Source organism: Hylaeus volcanicus, chromosome 1, assembly GCF_026283585.1.
Source record: "Hylaeus volcanicus isolate JK05 chromosome 1, UHH_iyHylVolc1.0_haploid, whole genome shotgun sequence".
Lineage (NCBI taxonomy): Eukaryota > Metazoa > Arthropoda > Insecta > Hymenoptera > Colletidae > Hylaeus > Hylaeus volcanicus.
The window spans coordinates 10754543-10769712 of NC_071976.1; the positions used below are offsets into that span (position 1 = coordinate 10754543).

The 15170-nt window shown below is 43.7% G+C and overlaps 1 protein-coding gene across 5 annotated transcripts in view; it reads right to left on the reverse strand.

The window, feature by feature from the left end:
- LOC128877614 (uncharacterized) overlaps nucleotides 1-15170 on the reverse strand; it is a 493728-nt gene that overhangs the window by 418731 nt on the left and 59827 nt on the right. The window contains exon 1 of one of the 5 annotated variants that reach the window (XM_054125078.1): nucleotides 1482-2770. The exons of the other annotated variants lie outside the window; for them this stretch is intronic. The gene's annotated coding sequence lies outside the window, so the exon portion shown is untranslated. Of the gene's footprint in view, nucleotides 1-1481; nucleotides 2771-15170 lie in introns of those variants that run through there. 5 annotated transcript variants of the gene reach the window in all.

The following is a 15170-nucleotide window of genomic DNA, read 5'->3' on the forward strand; positions in this document are numbered from 1 at the left end:
TTATTATTATTATTATTATTATTATTATTATTATTATTATTATTATTATTGAAGGTAGGAGTAGGAGTGCTTAGTTCAAAGACATTGGATCCTTATCCCCCAAGTTATTCTTCTATGCTAATTTATTTTCTACAGTCACCTCATAAAAAAGTTCATTAACCATGATTCCCATTATTAAGTTCAAAAGAAACGTATCGAGATTTTGGAAAATATTATCGAAAGGACAGTTGATCTTTATAAGATTAACTCCCAAACATTGATGAGAAAATATAACTACCTCCTTGGGAATCTTCCATTCAATCTACTTAATTTGACTCAATCCATAAAAACTATCAAACAAACCACAAAAATAAATAACAGTGTAAAGCCATCCGAAATAAAATCGAACATCATCCGTCGGAATCGGGGATGAATAGAATTCTATGCGAAACTCGCATAGAATTAATCGATTGGTGGAACAGTTGTTCACCGGGACGAATCGCAATAAACTAGAACGGGTGTTACCGAATATGAACGAAAAAATCGTGATCGAATCACTCTATACGAACCCTGGATCCCTTTTTGATCTACCCACCAGCCATTCTCTGTTTATCTCACTTTGGCTTGCGTGGGGGGTTGTACGATCGACCAGTGGCCAATATTGTTGAACTGGGATGTAATAAACCCTCGGGCGTCGCACAGATCATCTCTCTCTTGCTGGCCGTTATTGAGGCAATATTATATGACATGGCGTGCCTCTGCATACGCACCGTGTAAAATACAAGGCAAACGTGTTATGAGAGTCTTAACGCCCCCGAAAACGAGCCATCCGCCATTTCCTGTCAATAACAGTCGCCGAGAACGATGGAGGGTCGCAAGAAAAATTAATAACGCTTTGAATTCTCTTGAAGCTATTTCAAAGTCCTGGGAATTTAATACAATTTAGATATATAATATTCAACTATTCAACTAAAATCAATGTTCTATTCTTGCAAATTTAAGTCATATTCCAGAAAAGAAATTAATAAAGATAATCCCTACGTAATTAAAACGCGAAAAAGAATTTGAAATAAAGGCAAAGTGTGCTGTAGTTATCAAATAATAAACATTCAACAGTCCTCTTAAGAATTTTTCGCTGTGATACATATTTTTATGCCTGTATAACTGTTGCGTTGTTCGTATTTTCTGTGACCGCACTTGGCGGGACATTTCCACGTGTTGTATTGTGTGTTCGCGCAGAAGCTGTATCACACATACCATCATACCTTCCTGTATGAAAAATAAACGAATCACAAAGTTGTTAATAAAATATTTGATAATCGATTACCAAATACTTAACAATCGTCACACAAAACTTTGGTTACTTATACAAATCAAGCCAATCTCCACGTCTGAAAAATGTAATATTGAAAAAAGGAAGAAAATCTACCCTGTCAGACCAGTTTGCAACGATCCAAGCTTACAAACAAAACTTTAAATAAATAAATCGCTACACTGCTCACCTGAAAACCACGCCGTTAGCTCGCCACCTTGTCACAGCAACCGAAAAACAATAAAACAAACGATGTCCGGGATAACGCGACGAAACTCCAGGGAAAAATGAGGGGTAAGACGAATAGCGAACAAAATATGCACCGTCACTTTCTCACTCACTGACGATAAATTTTACGGAATTTTTCGGAGGTCACCATCTGCGCGCGATGGCTAAGAATCAAGACACATTAATCACGGGGACCACTTTCAATCGATCGATCGGCACCGTGTTCAAAATACATCTACTTAGGCGGGTGCACGGGCACGGCCATAAAGACGGTGGTTCGCGTGTAGTGCTTCGGAACTCCTCCGCACAGTTTCACTAAACTTTTGTGCCCGTGAAACTTTGAGCTCTAAAACGAGCAATACTTCAAGGCCAAGATTCGCGTCACGTGCCACCGAACCATCGATGCTCAAAGTCACTTCGAAATAGCCCTTAGCTGTTCTCCAGGTTTCGAACTTCTGCATACAGTTTGTTTGTTCGATTAGAGATGCTGCACACGTGCGAGTTCACATTCGAACGTCACACTGTACAGCAGAAACGTTTGCACGCTGATCACACAAATTTCGAGGTATTCTTAGAACGGTATCTCCAGTTAGGGGGTACAGTTGAAGAAGCTTCCGAGACGTCTGCAACAGTTTAAACACGTCTCACTCTAATTCTTCCGTTCGACGTCGTTTCAGGGCTTCTAATGCGGCATTTCGGAATCGTGTATCCGAGGAATCCAACCGGAGTGCTTCGATAACATCGGCTAAAGTGCTTGGAAAACCAAGTGAAGGGCGAGTGGAGCGGCAAGGGAGAACTCACGTGTTCTCCTGTCAATATGGCGGGCGAGTCGATGCACTTGACGCGTAGTGTTTACTCGGTATCGTATTACCGACGACCTTGAAGAAAAACACGCTTCCCAGAAAGATTTTCCCCAGCCTCGCGAGGGTTTCACGGATCGGCAAACAGCTTATCACCGCTGGGGAATCACGATTTCCGCGAGTGGCGATCTATTAGGTCCAGATCGATCGAACGAGTTGGGGACCAGAGCCGAGGACAACGTTCACCAAAGAAAGACTCATCCTTGAGATGCTGAGAGGATTCTGTCAAAGTTTCGAGTTTCCCCCCAGATCTTAGATGTTAGATCTCAGTTTTAAGGTACGAGGTGGCAAGATCGCTGATAGCAGAGGGTGCATGACTCGAGCGAATTAGGACGAACACGGACGACCATGGCAGTTGAGAAAATCCGGCAAGGTCGAAGTTGTGATTCGCGGAGTCCTCTGGACTCGACTGACAGCACGAGCAGGGCCACCGAGACGGTGAGTGGAAAAGGGGCGGGGAGGGGGCGCGATACCAACCCCGTGATAGAGGAAACGCGATGGGAAACGGGGTCGTAAGGGGGTGAAAGCGAGAGAGGGGAAGGTGGCCGGACGCGCCGCCGCCTTGACGCTGTTTCCGCGATGCCTACCTTCCACGATTCGGGGCCACTCGCTAGGAATGGTGGAAGGTGGAATGCAAAGGAAAAGGAACGCCGCGCGGTGGGGTAGTAAAAGTGGACTGGAAGAAAAAACAAGACAGCCTCTGTCTCTATCCGAAGTCCCCCGAAAGAAGTAAGTGGAAATCGTTGTAGGTTCTCGGCCGGCAAACACGGCTGCGCTGGCAAAAGGGAAGCTCCGGGACCGATAGCCGAAATTTTCTCTCCCTTTACGAGCCTTCCCTTTGATTTCGCGTTAAATCGTATATCCGCGACACGAGATCTCGATTCGGATATCGTGAAATATCGCCAGGGTGTCGACGCACCCGCGAGATTTGACGATGTGTCGGGTTCTTACACGGATATCCGACTTTTTTTCGAAACAGTTTTATGGCGACAGGGCGTTTTAATAGGGGGATGAAGTGTTTATTCCGGTGGCGAGGTGTTGGGGATGAATAAATCTGAGATTTTGTCAATATTAACAAGATTGTAAAAGTAACTAAATTAGAATCCCTTTTGTACAAACTCGCATTTCATTTCGTTAAATAGAGTTTGCGAATTAAAATAAAATTGATTTCAATAAATTTCTGTTTATCTAATGATCAAAAAAATACTCACGATTACACTTTAAATTTTAATACGTATGTTATGTCTGTTATTTATTCTATATCTGATCATTTATTCCGTACGTATTATGTATATTTGCGATTTGCAAATATCAAGAGCTTGTTTTTATTATACCGGACGAAATCATAATATGAAAAGTAAGAATTGCAGCTTCATCATTGATACTTTTCTAACGAACACGTAGTAATTTCGCGTATGACACGACTGGATGTAATTAATATGTCACCGTCAGTTCATTTTCGATTCGAACATTTTGAACGCCAGCACAGCAAATCGTAAATTACAGTCCATTACGCTCATGCGCATAAAAGCCACCTAGCAGTAACCGCTTCTCTAATATTCCTCCATATTAGCTTTGGATGTAGGTCGAGTTGAGAGTCTGTGATAGTGATATGTAAACTGGTACAATATTCCGGTGTAACTTCTGGCTCCGCGAATGTCCACAACCATTTAAAAGATGAGTGTACATACAATCTTCTAAGTAATAGTTGCTTGTCAGTCTACTACAATTACGTAAATAATATACTCCTGGATAATATTTACATAGATGGGAAGGCAAAAGTGGGATAAATTCGTAACCAAAAAATCAAAATCAAATAACAAGTTGGATATGTTACAACGAGTCTACTTAAGTTAGAAATATGAGTACGATACGTGTTTTATAAAACGAGATGAATAAACTAATCCCTCCCTCCGATGACTATTCATTCCCCGAGTTGGCAATAAACAACATTCCAGCCGATAGCGATTTCCACGCTCCAAGAGGAATCTTGCGAAAGCTTACCCCTGAATGCACTTGGGATGCAAGAAAGGCACCCGAGCACGAGGTCCGCATCATCCCCTTTCCACCCGTTGTTCCACGAACCAAGGATTTTCGAATCCTAATATCCAGAATTTACGATTCCCCCCATTGGGACGGGACGAGAATTCGCCTAGCGGGAACGCCGAAAGAAAAGTAAGTGGAATAGAAGCGGAGCGGACAGGATAATTAATTTTATCGGCATCGAAAGAAGAATTGCAGCTTCGTTGAGGATTTAGTGGGATCGCTTGGGTAACTGGACGAAAGAGGAAGGCACACGGCCGGTTGCTTCTGCATTCCTATCTATTCCGTGCAGCGTCTTCCACCCCTTCGGTGCCCACTGGCGTCCCCATTAGCACGCGACGAAAAGGGAGAAATTAAAGCGAAAATAAAGCGAAAGGCAAATAAAAATAAAAGTGTTCCACGCCATCGCTGTTGCAGTGTTGGGTTAGGTTGGACCTGGAAGGGAGGGGTACGCGGCGGCAGCTGCATGCACGAGACTCTGGAACAGTTTCATTTACCTACCCGTAATTTCATAGCCGTTCTTCCTCACCTCCGTCCCCTTAGCATCCCTTCACCTTTGTGCTCTTGGACTCTGTCTCTCTTTCCGTGGTCCTAGTGACGAGACCACTAACATGTTTCTCCTTCTCCACTCGCGTCCACTATATTTTTCATTTTCTTTCCACACATATATACATATATATATATATTCTACATATTCCCATTTCAGTCCACCGCCCCCGCACACCCTTCCACAGTCCATCAAATGTCCGTTTTATTGTACCTTTCCACGGGCGGAAGCGAAATTCGCTGGCGAGAAGGGCGTTGGCCCTCGGTCCCTCATAATTCGATTCCACGAGGCGCAGCCGTCGATGCACAAGGGTTCTCGCGATTTCGCGCGAATTCAGTTAGGCGAGGTGTGCATCAACTAACGAAGTGTAGTCGCAGACGCTACATCCGTGACGTTCTTACGTGATTTTTCCACGCTGACGGTATCATACTTCCATGACAACTTCAAGAGTGGAGTACGTCGACGAATTAATTAGCGAAATGCCACTATTAATGTAAACGGTTCTTGCAAATAAAAAAGAAACTTCGTTTCCTCCTAATTCCACGGTTTCTCTCTGACGGAATTCTGACTATAAAGAACTCTGAAGTAATAATAACATTTTTAGATATAAAAATAAATGTTGCATCACAATTTTCTTTTATATACTACACATGCTTCACGGGAAGTTTCATTTAAATGAAAATTTTCAGGATCGAAAGCTTCGATGTTCCTTTCGAAAAAAAAATAGTTCACCTAACGCGTGCATTCTGTACGTGCAGTGCCCCTTTCGAGTTGCAGATTTTTTTCCAAATAAACCGGCAGCTAAAGTGTGGAAGTTTCACGAATCTCATCGGAACGTTGGAGATTTATCCAGCGGTGGTCGTTCTTTCTCGGGCGGCCGGGTTCAGCGCAGAATACACGTTCAAATTGAACACCCCTTCTTCACCCTCGTCCGGCGCAAATCGTCACGAACGCGGCGAACGTCGCTGCGGACCGAATTGAATCTCCACGAAATCCCGGTAGGCGTCCCGCGTTACCGTTGCAACGTTGCTCCAGTTGACGTTTCAGATTTTCCGCCATGGCATTAGCATGCGCCGTGAATCGCGTTTCGTCGATGCGTGTCACGTCGCCGGCACGGCGTCGCATTCCTGTGGAAGCGCCCTTAAAGGGCGACACGTTATGCCGTTTAGCCAGTCCCTCTGCGAGATCCTCGCTAAAGAGAACTTCGATTCGATCTACTTCCCAAAGATTGCTGGTCGTCGACTCGCAAACATCGAATCGCTGCCAAAGGTCCCTGCTCTCTGACGTCTAGACGATACTGGTCTTAAAGAAAAATTACACAGAAAACATGACAGAGGATTCAACTTGGTAGACTGCAACGTAAATCAAGAGTTGAGATACTAGAAAATATTATAATTTATAGCTTTTATTTTCTGTTAATTCTTCACTTGAAAATGCTAAGGGTTTTGTACCTTGTGTTAGAGATCCAGGTCTAAAAAATATTATAGCTTATAGCTTTTATTTTATAATTTATAGTTATTCACCCTTCGTGTACCTTCATCATCAGCTTTCTACGCTTGGTGAACTATAAATGTGCGCTATGAACCATATTTGGAGAAGTCACAGCACAGGTCTATAAGTGTGCATGTAAAGGTAACATTTAAAAGGGGTAAGGTACAATGCACGTTTCAAAGAAGAAATGCTTCCAGCGCAGCTTTCTCTCGAGAAAGTTACCCCGAATGGTCCAACAGTTGAAGATCAGCTTCTATTAACTTCATTTGACTTTGATTCCTTTATGCACTAAGTATTACGAAGGAAAGTTTAATACGAGGATCTCGTAATTGAGTCTGCATAGTACTTAAACGTTGAATAGGACTTTATTTCAGGCAAACTGGGTCATGGAAATTATCAGACAATTGACTTTCAACTTGCACTTTCCAATACTACGATAACTGAATTTGCTCGTCGAGCTTTAATTACTTGGAACAGGGAATGTATACTTAATGCACTTTTACGGAGGGAATAAATAAGCTAAATAATAAGAATTTGGAAGCTCATGGGTACTCGCTACTCATTCGATATATTCTCACTTCGATATTTTCTGTTTCATCAGCTAAATGCCACATTTTCCATGCATTTTGGTAATATACATAACTAGCCAATGGTTAACCACACATTGTTATAAATTTCGCAAAATTGTAAGAATTAAAATAATTAGAAATTTGTACATATTTGATGAAAAATTGTACTTTACATCTAATAATTCCCGTCTCAAACACAAAGCCTGAACAGAGCGTGAAAAAGGGTTGTTCTAAAAGGCAAACCAAAGCATTATCTTGTAACCCATAAGACGTCGTAACCATTTAACCATGGCACGGAAAGGGTGCTGCTAATGCGTTCACGAAAGATTAACAGCCACGCCATTTTCTGCAAAGGCATCCGGTGAGGGCCTGCGTATCGCGAGATAAACAGTATAACCGCTTCAACTTTGCCTCGTCTTTCGCGTAGTTCAATTGCGCGATGCACAAATAATTTTCGACAAGCTTTATTACTCGTGAAAGTACATGGGCGAAAGGGGAACGATACCGTTTGTTTGAAAGAGAAACGTGCTTCTGTCAACGTGCTCTTATTTCGGCCTCGAAGTTTATTCGAATCGATCCTCTAAGTTTCATATCGCGCTGAACTTAAGTGCACACAAAAGTGAAAAACCGGGGAACGTGCATATTTCATCGCCGAGTCAGAAACGATCCCGAGCAACGTGAAAGCGCTATTTATAGAGGAGCTCCGTGTACATCTCCCCGTGGCAACAAGAAAGCCGTCTATAGTCTTTACAGACCGCGAGCCGACGTCTCGCATTATTCACTTAACTATATTGTCCTGGCCCCATTCCTTTCTTTATTTGCATCCTGTCATTTTAGAGACTCTTATAGTATTTGCGCGCGCGGTGTGCATAACTGTGTACTCGATTTCCAAGGAATCGAGTATGCGAGAAGATCGAGAGAAAACGATGTTGATTCTCTGCATCAAAGTGCACGTTACGAAGTGGATTGCCTGGCATAATTTTTGTAGGCAGTAGGTAAGATAAGTTTGTTGTTAGTGTCTAAAAAGCATTTAAAAATGTGTTAATTGCAACCGTAAAATTTGTAGACTTAGCACTCTTCAACATTTATGAACTTGAACTTGACCTAGTTTCATGCTGATGCCAAAATAGAAACCTAATTAAGTATAAACCTACATAGACAAATAAGGAATTACTTGAGTACCTACGATCCAGCACTTATAATCTCCAGCACCAGCAACAAAAATTGATTATATTCGTGACAACTCCACTGGTAATGTTGTACTTCCGGCACCAGTGCAGCTAATCCTGGGAATGATGAGTACAAGACGGTGGCAAGGTCCGTGAAGCTTTTTTCTATAATGCAGATAGGTTCGCAAACTGTACTGTTTGTAACATAGCCAGCGTTGCGCCCTTTAAATAAGTAAATGGCTGAATGCAGCGGGTGTATCGCCACTCATGTTAAACCGAGTTTCGTCGGAACTCTCTTTTTACCGTCTGTGATTTAAATATTCAGCCTGATGAATAATGCACGCCAGAGCGGCTAAAACTCTATGAACGGATTCAGACGGCTCGCTGTAAGTCGTAGGCGCGGAAATGTTCAGGAATTATTCTGAATATCATTCCACGTCGCGCGATTTTGTTCCACCTGTGTTCCTCGAACAGTCATCGAGTTCTTACTCCGAAAAAGATCGGAAAGGTGCGAAGTAAATCGCGCGCAGCTAAGATTAAGCAATTTCCAAAAGTTCGTATTTCTCTTTCAAGGGTCGAGACAGGTGCGATATTCCTCGAAAGGCAAGGTTGTGGCGCCTATAGGTGGCGGAGGCGTGCTCGGAGTCCAATAAAAAGGTAACTCGGGGTGCGAGAGTTTCTATATCTGGGCTCGCAACGTCGCGATAAATTCCATTAGTAGAATTTACCGAGCACCTACACCAGGAGAAGACTTAAATCAGCTGTGGTAGGGGGAGGTGGGAGAGACAGTGTCTCTCAACCGGAATTTTACCTAATCTTCGAATCCTGAAACGTCCACACGTTTCTTTCAAGGTTTTTGCGCCACCCTCGCGGGTAATCCCTCTCCTATCGACGAGTTGATTCAAGCCTCGCGCATTAATTATACACGGTGGCTTCGGTCGTTCAATTCCGCGTTTATACGCGGAAGAAGGCAGATTGAACGGCGAGTTTAAAATCCTCTTATAGGACGGTCGATGGTAATTAATCGAGGACGGAGAACAGGAAGGAAAATAAGGTTGAAGAGGAGAAGACCGGCTCGCGCTAAAGGGCAAAGAGCTCGTACGTCAGGATCCCAAAGGGTGGTTGGGGTAATAAAGTGGAGGGAAACGAGGTACGGGGGAGACGCGACTGAACGTAGAAAAAGATACGTGAAAGCTGGTAAATAATACGATAAAAGCGCACCGGTGGCCCGAGCACGGCAGACGTCTTCTGGATGGTGGTGGCTCGAGGGGTTGCGGGAGGGAAATTTGTAAACGAAGTAACGCCCGATAATCTCGACGCAGCTATAGTTTTCGCGTGCACGAGGACGTTCTTCCGCCTCGGCCAGAGACTAACGACGTCCTCGCCCTCTTATCTGCTTGGTCACGTAGACCCGGAGAGAATGTCCTTCTCTGACATAACCTCCCTCTCCCTAACATGTCCGTTGTCCTGGTCCCTCTCATCCTTCTCCTCCTCTTTCGTTCGCCACCCCGGGGTCTACGCCGTCTCGGCTGGTCCTCCAGGACGAAGGAAAATGCGAGAACGTGGGGGGATAAGGATCGCTGACGTTCTCGGTTAATTTAGCTCGCTAGGAAGTGCCGTAAATAGGAAACGTCCAGGTGACTTCCGAAATCTCCCTCGGCGAGTCGCAGGCGTGCTTGAAACGTGACTCCGTCGCGGCGCGGGATGTGCGCTCCCATTCGCGAGCGCTCGAACCGTTCACGCAGGAGGCACCCGACGTATATACGATATGGTGTAATCACCTGACCGAGTGATACCCGCATTGCGCAAGCGCCCATCCGTGGAATATTCATGCGATGCAGTTTCTACCTTCCTGTCTTTTCCGTTCGAAGGAGGAAGGTGGACGCATCGGTGACCATTTCGAGACGGTCTTGTTAGTAAAGGGAAGCGATCAAAGATAGCGAGGCAATCGCGACGATAAATACCTTCCGAAAGGAAACGTTTGAGGCTGGCGGAATAAGGCACGTCAGACCAACGCGGTTCGAGTTTTATTAACCCTTTATTTACTGCCGGGACTTATAAGTCCCGTCAATTTTCTCAAGGTACTGTATTAATTAAACGCTTTGAAATCTATCATGACTTTCGGGTCCACTTCTATGAAGTTCGTTTCTAATTGTTGGATGGCAACACAAGCTTTTTTTCTTTTGGAAGCTTGTTAGAGGCAGCTCTGTAAGATGATATAAGACGGACGCCTAGATTTTAAGAACTGTTGAGAAATTCAGTAAATATAGGTTTCAACAACATCCCGTCTAAGTACACATGCCAATGGCCACGCGCGACAAGCAGGACAAAAATTACGCAGAACAAACAGGCCTGACAGAAAAGCCAATAGCCCATATCCCTAAATCAGTGCAATAAATCTTTAAATTGAAAGTCCAGCGACAACAAAGCTTTCACCGAGTAACGGCAGGCGCGGCCAATGTAGCGACATACGAGGGAGAGCAAAGAACCGGGTTGAAAAGAAGAAACCGTTGTGTTACACGGACACATGTACCGGAAAGTTATGCCCGTGGGTCTTCCAATATCGGCTGGAATAACTGGTCAGCCCTCGAGCGAGAGGGAAAGAGGGTTAAAGGAGGGACGCCAGCTCGCCGTACGGGGGTGAGTAACCCCCGCGGAGCAACGTCTCGGCAGTCGTCTCGCGTCGCTTATAGCGGACTAATCGTTGAAATACGCGCAAATATTTATTTTCCAGCTGTCACGGACAAGCCACTCTGCCCGGTTTTCTACGCGGTACCGAAGGCGAGGCGAATAGGTACATAGTACCTAGGAGAGCTTCCGAGAAATACGACTGCTGGATGCATTCGACCCTGTGCGCAAGCACGCGCGCTCGCCTTGCTCCCGAGAACTTTTTATTTATGTTTCCTTGCACAGTTGCACCAGCTCGCAGAAGCAAATCAAAACGTTTTCCCAAGGTGGCTCGTCTCGACCCTCTATCTCTCTCCTCAGGATCGAGACACGATGGTAACGATTACGATAATGCTCTGTCTTTCGAAGGGAATAATCTCCGTACGAGAGCAAACGAACTTTGAATCGGAACACATGTAGTGCTCCTTGTAGTGTTTCTTATGTAGTGGAATTGAGATGTATTGAACATGGAGCTTTGGAGACCTCGTGGTTTTAGTGGAATTAGATTTGCACAATCACGGTTCGACTTTCTCAAACCGAATTATGCAAAGTGAATCATTCTGGAAGAACATTTCCTTATTCTCTTACTCTCTTTTAATTTAATATAGCAAGCAGTATAATATGTTTTGACAACTAACGATACCCCTGAACTCCTCGCGAATGTAAATCTCTGTATAAAACAGAACTACACGAAAGCTCGGTCCATTACATGCAATATTCGATTTAAAACAATCGCATATCGGCCAGATTTACCGTGTGCTAATGGCACTCCGTTCGAAATGCAATACGCATTAGACACACTTGTAATCTCTTTGTTGTTAACTGCATCTCCAGCGAGACGCGCGAATACGACAATTTTTCGTCGATTATCGGTTGATGGATTCAATCGTTCAGCTTCGTTTCGTTCGATACATTCCATTAGCTGGACCAAGTATCGAGGTAGACGTGTCGATAGTAACGAGTTCCGTCACGTCCGTGATACCAGACACGTTTAATTCCTGGCCACAAGAATTTAATAATCTCGATGCCTCTGGTTCTCGAATAATCAGTGTTGGAATAAAGCTAGGTCGATCGAGGGAGAATATTTTCTGAGTCGATAAACACAGTTGCAATGAATTACCATTGGTCTACTCTCTAGAGATTAAACCTTATTTATAAACAGTTTATAAGTTTAAAGATGGCTTTGGGTAGTTGATACTACCCAAAACCAACGAGATAAATGTCAATAAGTACATGATCCCACCACTTTGGCAGTCGATGGAGAACACAAAAACACCGAGAAACTTTCCCATAAACACTTGTGTATGTACCCCGTTTGACCTTGTTCCTGAGTTATGGCCATTCTCATGGCTCTAGAGGCCATGGAATATTCATGGTCAGCAGTTTCTACCTTCCCGCCTTTCCTGTTCTCCGTCCACCGTTCTTCGTCAGGCGTGCTCTGTCCGGTGCATCGGTAACCATTCTTCTCCTCGATTTCGAGCAAGCCAGGCAGTCTTATTGTTAGCACTCGCGAGTCGACTCTTGGGGCGCGTGTAGTCAAACCAGTAGCGTATCGTAAAGGCGTGTTTATTCCACGGCCAAGATAAAGGGGCACTGCCGGCGATACCCGCGGAGAGACGACGGAAACAATAGAACCGCGATGGTATCGTTGCTGTGGCACTCGTAGCTTTGGAATAAACACGGCTCATGTAAATATTTATCCTGCGTTTCTTTTTGCACGGCTGCGAATTTGTCGATGTTCTCGGGTGTATTTTGTGAAAAAAAAACTAAAATTATTATGCAAAACATCGATATATTAGCATGGAACCTGAGAGTTACGTGAGCCCATAGAGGGTTAAAACCTTGACGAACACAACACGAGAAAGAATTTACAGACCTGACAAGAAATTAGTATAAGGAGGAGAGTTAGGATCTTTCTCACCCCAGTTTGATCTAAAGATTCCCCCTACAGAAAACAATTTTTATCCAAAGACCTCTATTCAGTCGAGATCGAAGCGCCACAGTGGTGTTTGCTCTCCCAGCCAACAAACTTCACTTATTCCTGTCTTATGTCAATTCCTTGTGTAATCAATTGCACCAGTTATTGGAAGAAGATCCGTTAGTTGCATGTTCCACTTGATTTATGTATGACTGTGCATCGTTCCATTTCAGTCGAGAAACCAGACAGTTCTTGTACGAACGATTTTCTAACAAATGGATCGGTCGTGTAGGAACCATTGTCTGACCTGCTCGCTCCGCGAGACCTGAATCTACTGCTTTTTAATTTTCGCCTCATCGCTTAGTGTCAGCGTTGAGATAACGATCGTTTAGAGCATTTACTGCGAGAATGATAAATTGTATTTTATTGGAGTTTGAAACTTCCTTCAATAATTCATGCAACTGATAAGTTTAGTTAAGAATTGATGGATTATAAAAATGTATATGACTCTGGTACAGTGTAATACATGTTATTGTATCCTCACGTATCGCTGAAGTGGGTTCAGCATGTTACGATACACCTTGTGTGCTTAACCCTTAAACAGAGGCGCTCATAACATGTAACACGAGTAGAGAGGACGAGAAAGCTGTTGCTTACTAAGTTGCCAGAAGAGTACTCGGTGTATCGTCGTGAAAGAATAAGCAACAGACTTGTCACATTTTTTTGAAGAGACACATACATCCATTAGAATACCTATATAATAAATTTTAAATCAGAAACTCTATGGCCATAAAAAAAGTGACTTTGTTCCCTGCATTATCGCAAATCTAGACTGCAAAATTATTCATTTCTCTAACACAATAGTAATTTTTATTTATGAGATAGTTAACTGGTTATTTTCGATCCAGAACTATCCTAATTAAAATAATAAAACGGATGTACGGATCAAGCGAACTGTATCGGAGCCCAACGCGCGCTGCATGCCGCTTAAATTAACCAAGCTCGAAGAAAAATTGACTTCCCCGGCGAAGCAACGGTCGCTTCGGTTAAATGGCCGTTCATTAAATTACTTAGTACTCCGTTGTTTTCATTTCCAATAAAAGTGCACGGCGCAGCAGAATTTAACGAACACAGGCAGCTACGGCAATGCCTTGACGCGTTCACCCAGTCGCGGAAACGGGGGATGAAAAGATTTCTATTAACGATCCCGACATCGATACCGCCCGCGTTCTTTTTTATCCCTCCCCCCCCCCTCCCCACCTCCCACCCCTGGCCGCCACCCTGAATCCACGAGCAAAGTTTCCTCGATCGTGGTTGAAACTTCGAACTTGGAGCATTGTCGATCGAGCGAATCGCGAATTACAGATTAAATAGGATGTCACGCGGCAACCCTCATCGCCATTTTCAATTCCCACACCCCGCCCCCTCCCGCCTCGTCCTACACGCCTTTCCTCTTTCTCGTCGTCTCTCTTTTCACTTGTTCCTTGGTTCTACGACCTACTCCGTCTGTACTGGGTCGAGTCATAAGCGATTGTCTGTCGCAAGTTTATTTTTAAACGATCTGTACTTGATTATGATTTTTTAAATTCTGAGAATGATTATGATTCTGATTATGATTTTTTAAAGTCTGAGGTAGAATACGGAGAACTATTGCTTGTCAGTACTTTTATTTATTCATTTCATTATTTAAACACGACCGAGGATATTCATACATTTATGACAAGTGAAAATGTACGGATATAAACATGAATATGTATAAATGCATTAATGAATAAAATATAAAACATGAAAACCATGTTACAATATTTAGCAAAATAAGGCAAACTCTGATTTATGTTCTTCATCTGTGAATATAAAATTATAAATTTGTACAGACTACTGCAGGCTATATATTACGTACACTATTTTGGGAAGAACTGACTTTTAAGTAGACTCTATAGTAATATTTTGCACATGGTGACAAATCTCATTATAAAAAAACTGTCAGTTACCAACGACTCAAGCCAATAGTTGGTCCATTGCATCCTACTCCCGTCGATCCGTCTCTATCTCTCGTTCCATTTCTGCGTCTCCCTTCGCAGTCGTTTGTCAACCGTGTTCGTCTCTGTTCAACGTAACAAACGCAAGCACGGCCGCATCCATCATGCGAGCCACTTTGTCACGGCGGGATCAACAGCGCTTAAATTGTATTCGCGATTCGAGAACAGCCCATAAATTCTCATCGCAGCGACGGGCCATCCTCCTTAACACGTTCTCTCGCGCCCGTGATTCGACGGTTCCTCTCTCGCTCTCTCGCCTCTCGTTTCTTCTTATTTTTCGCCCTTCGCCACGGTGCTTTCTACCAAGAGATTTACGACTCGTGCGTCCTCTAATTTCGGCCAAAGTAA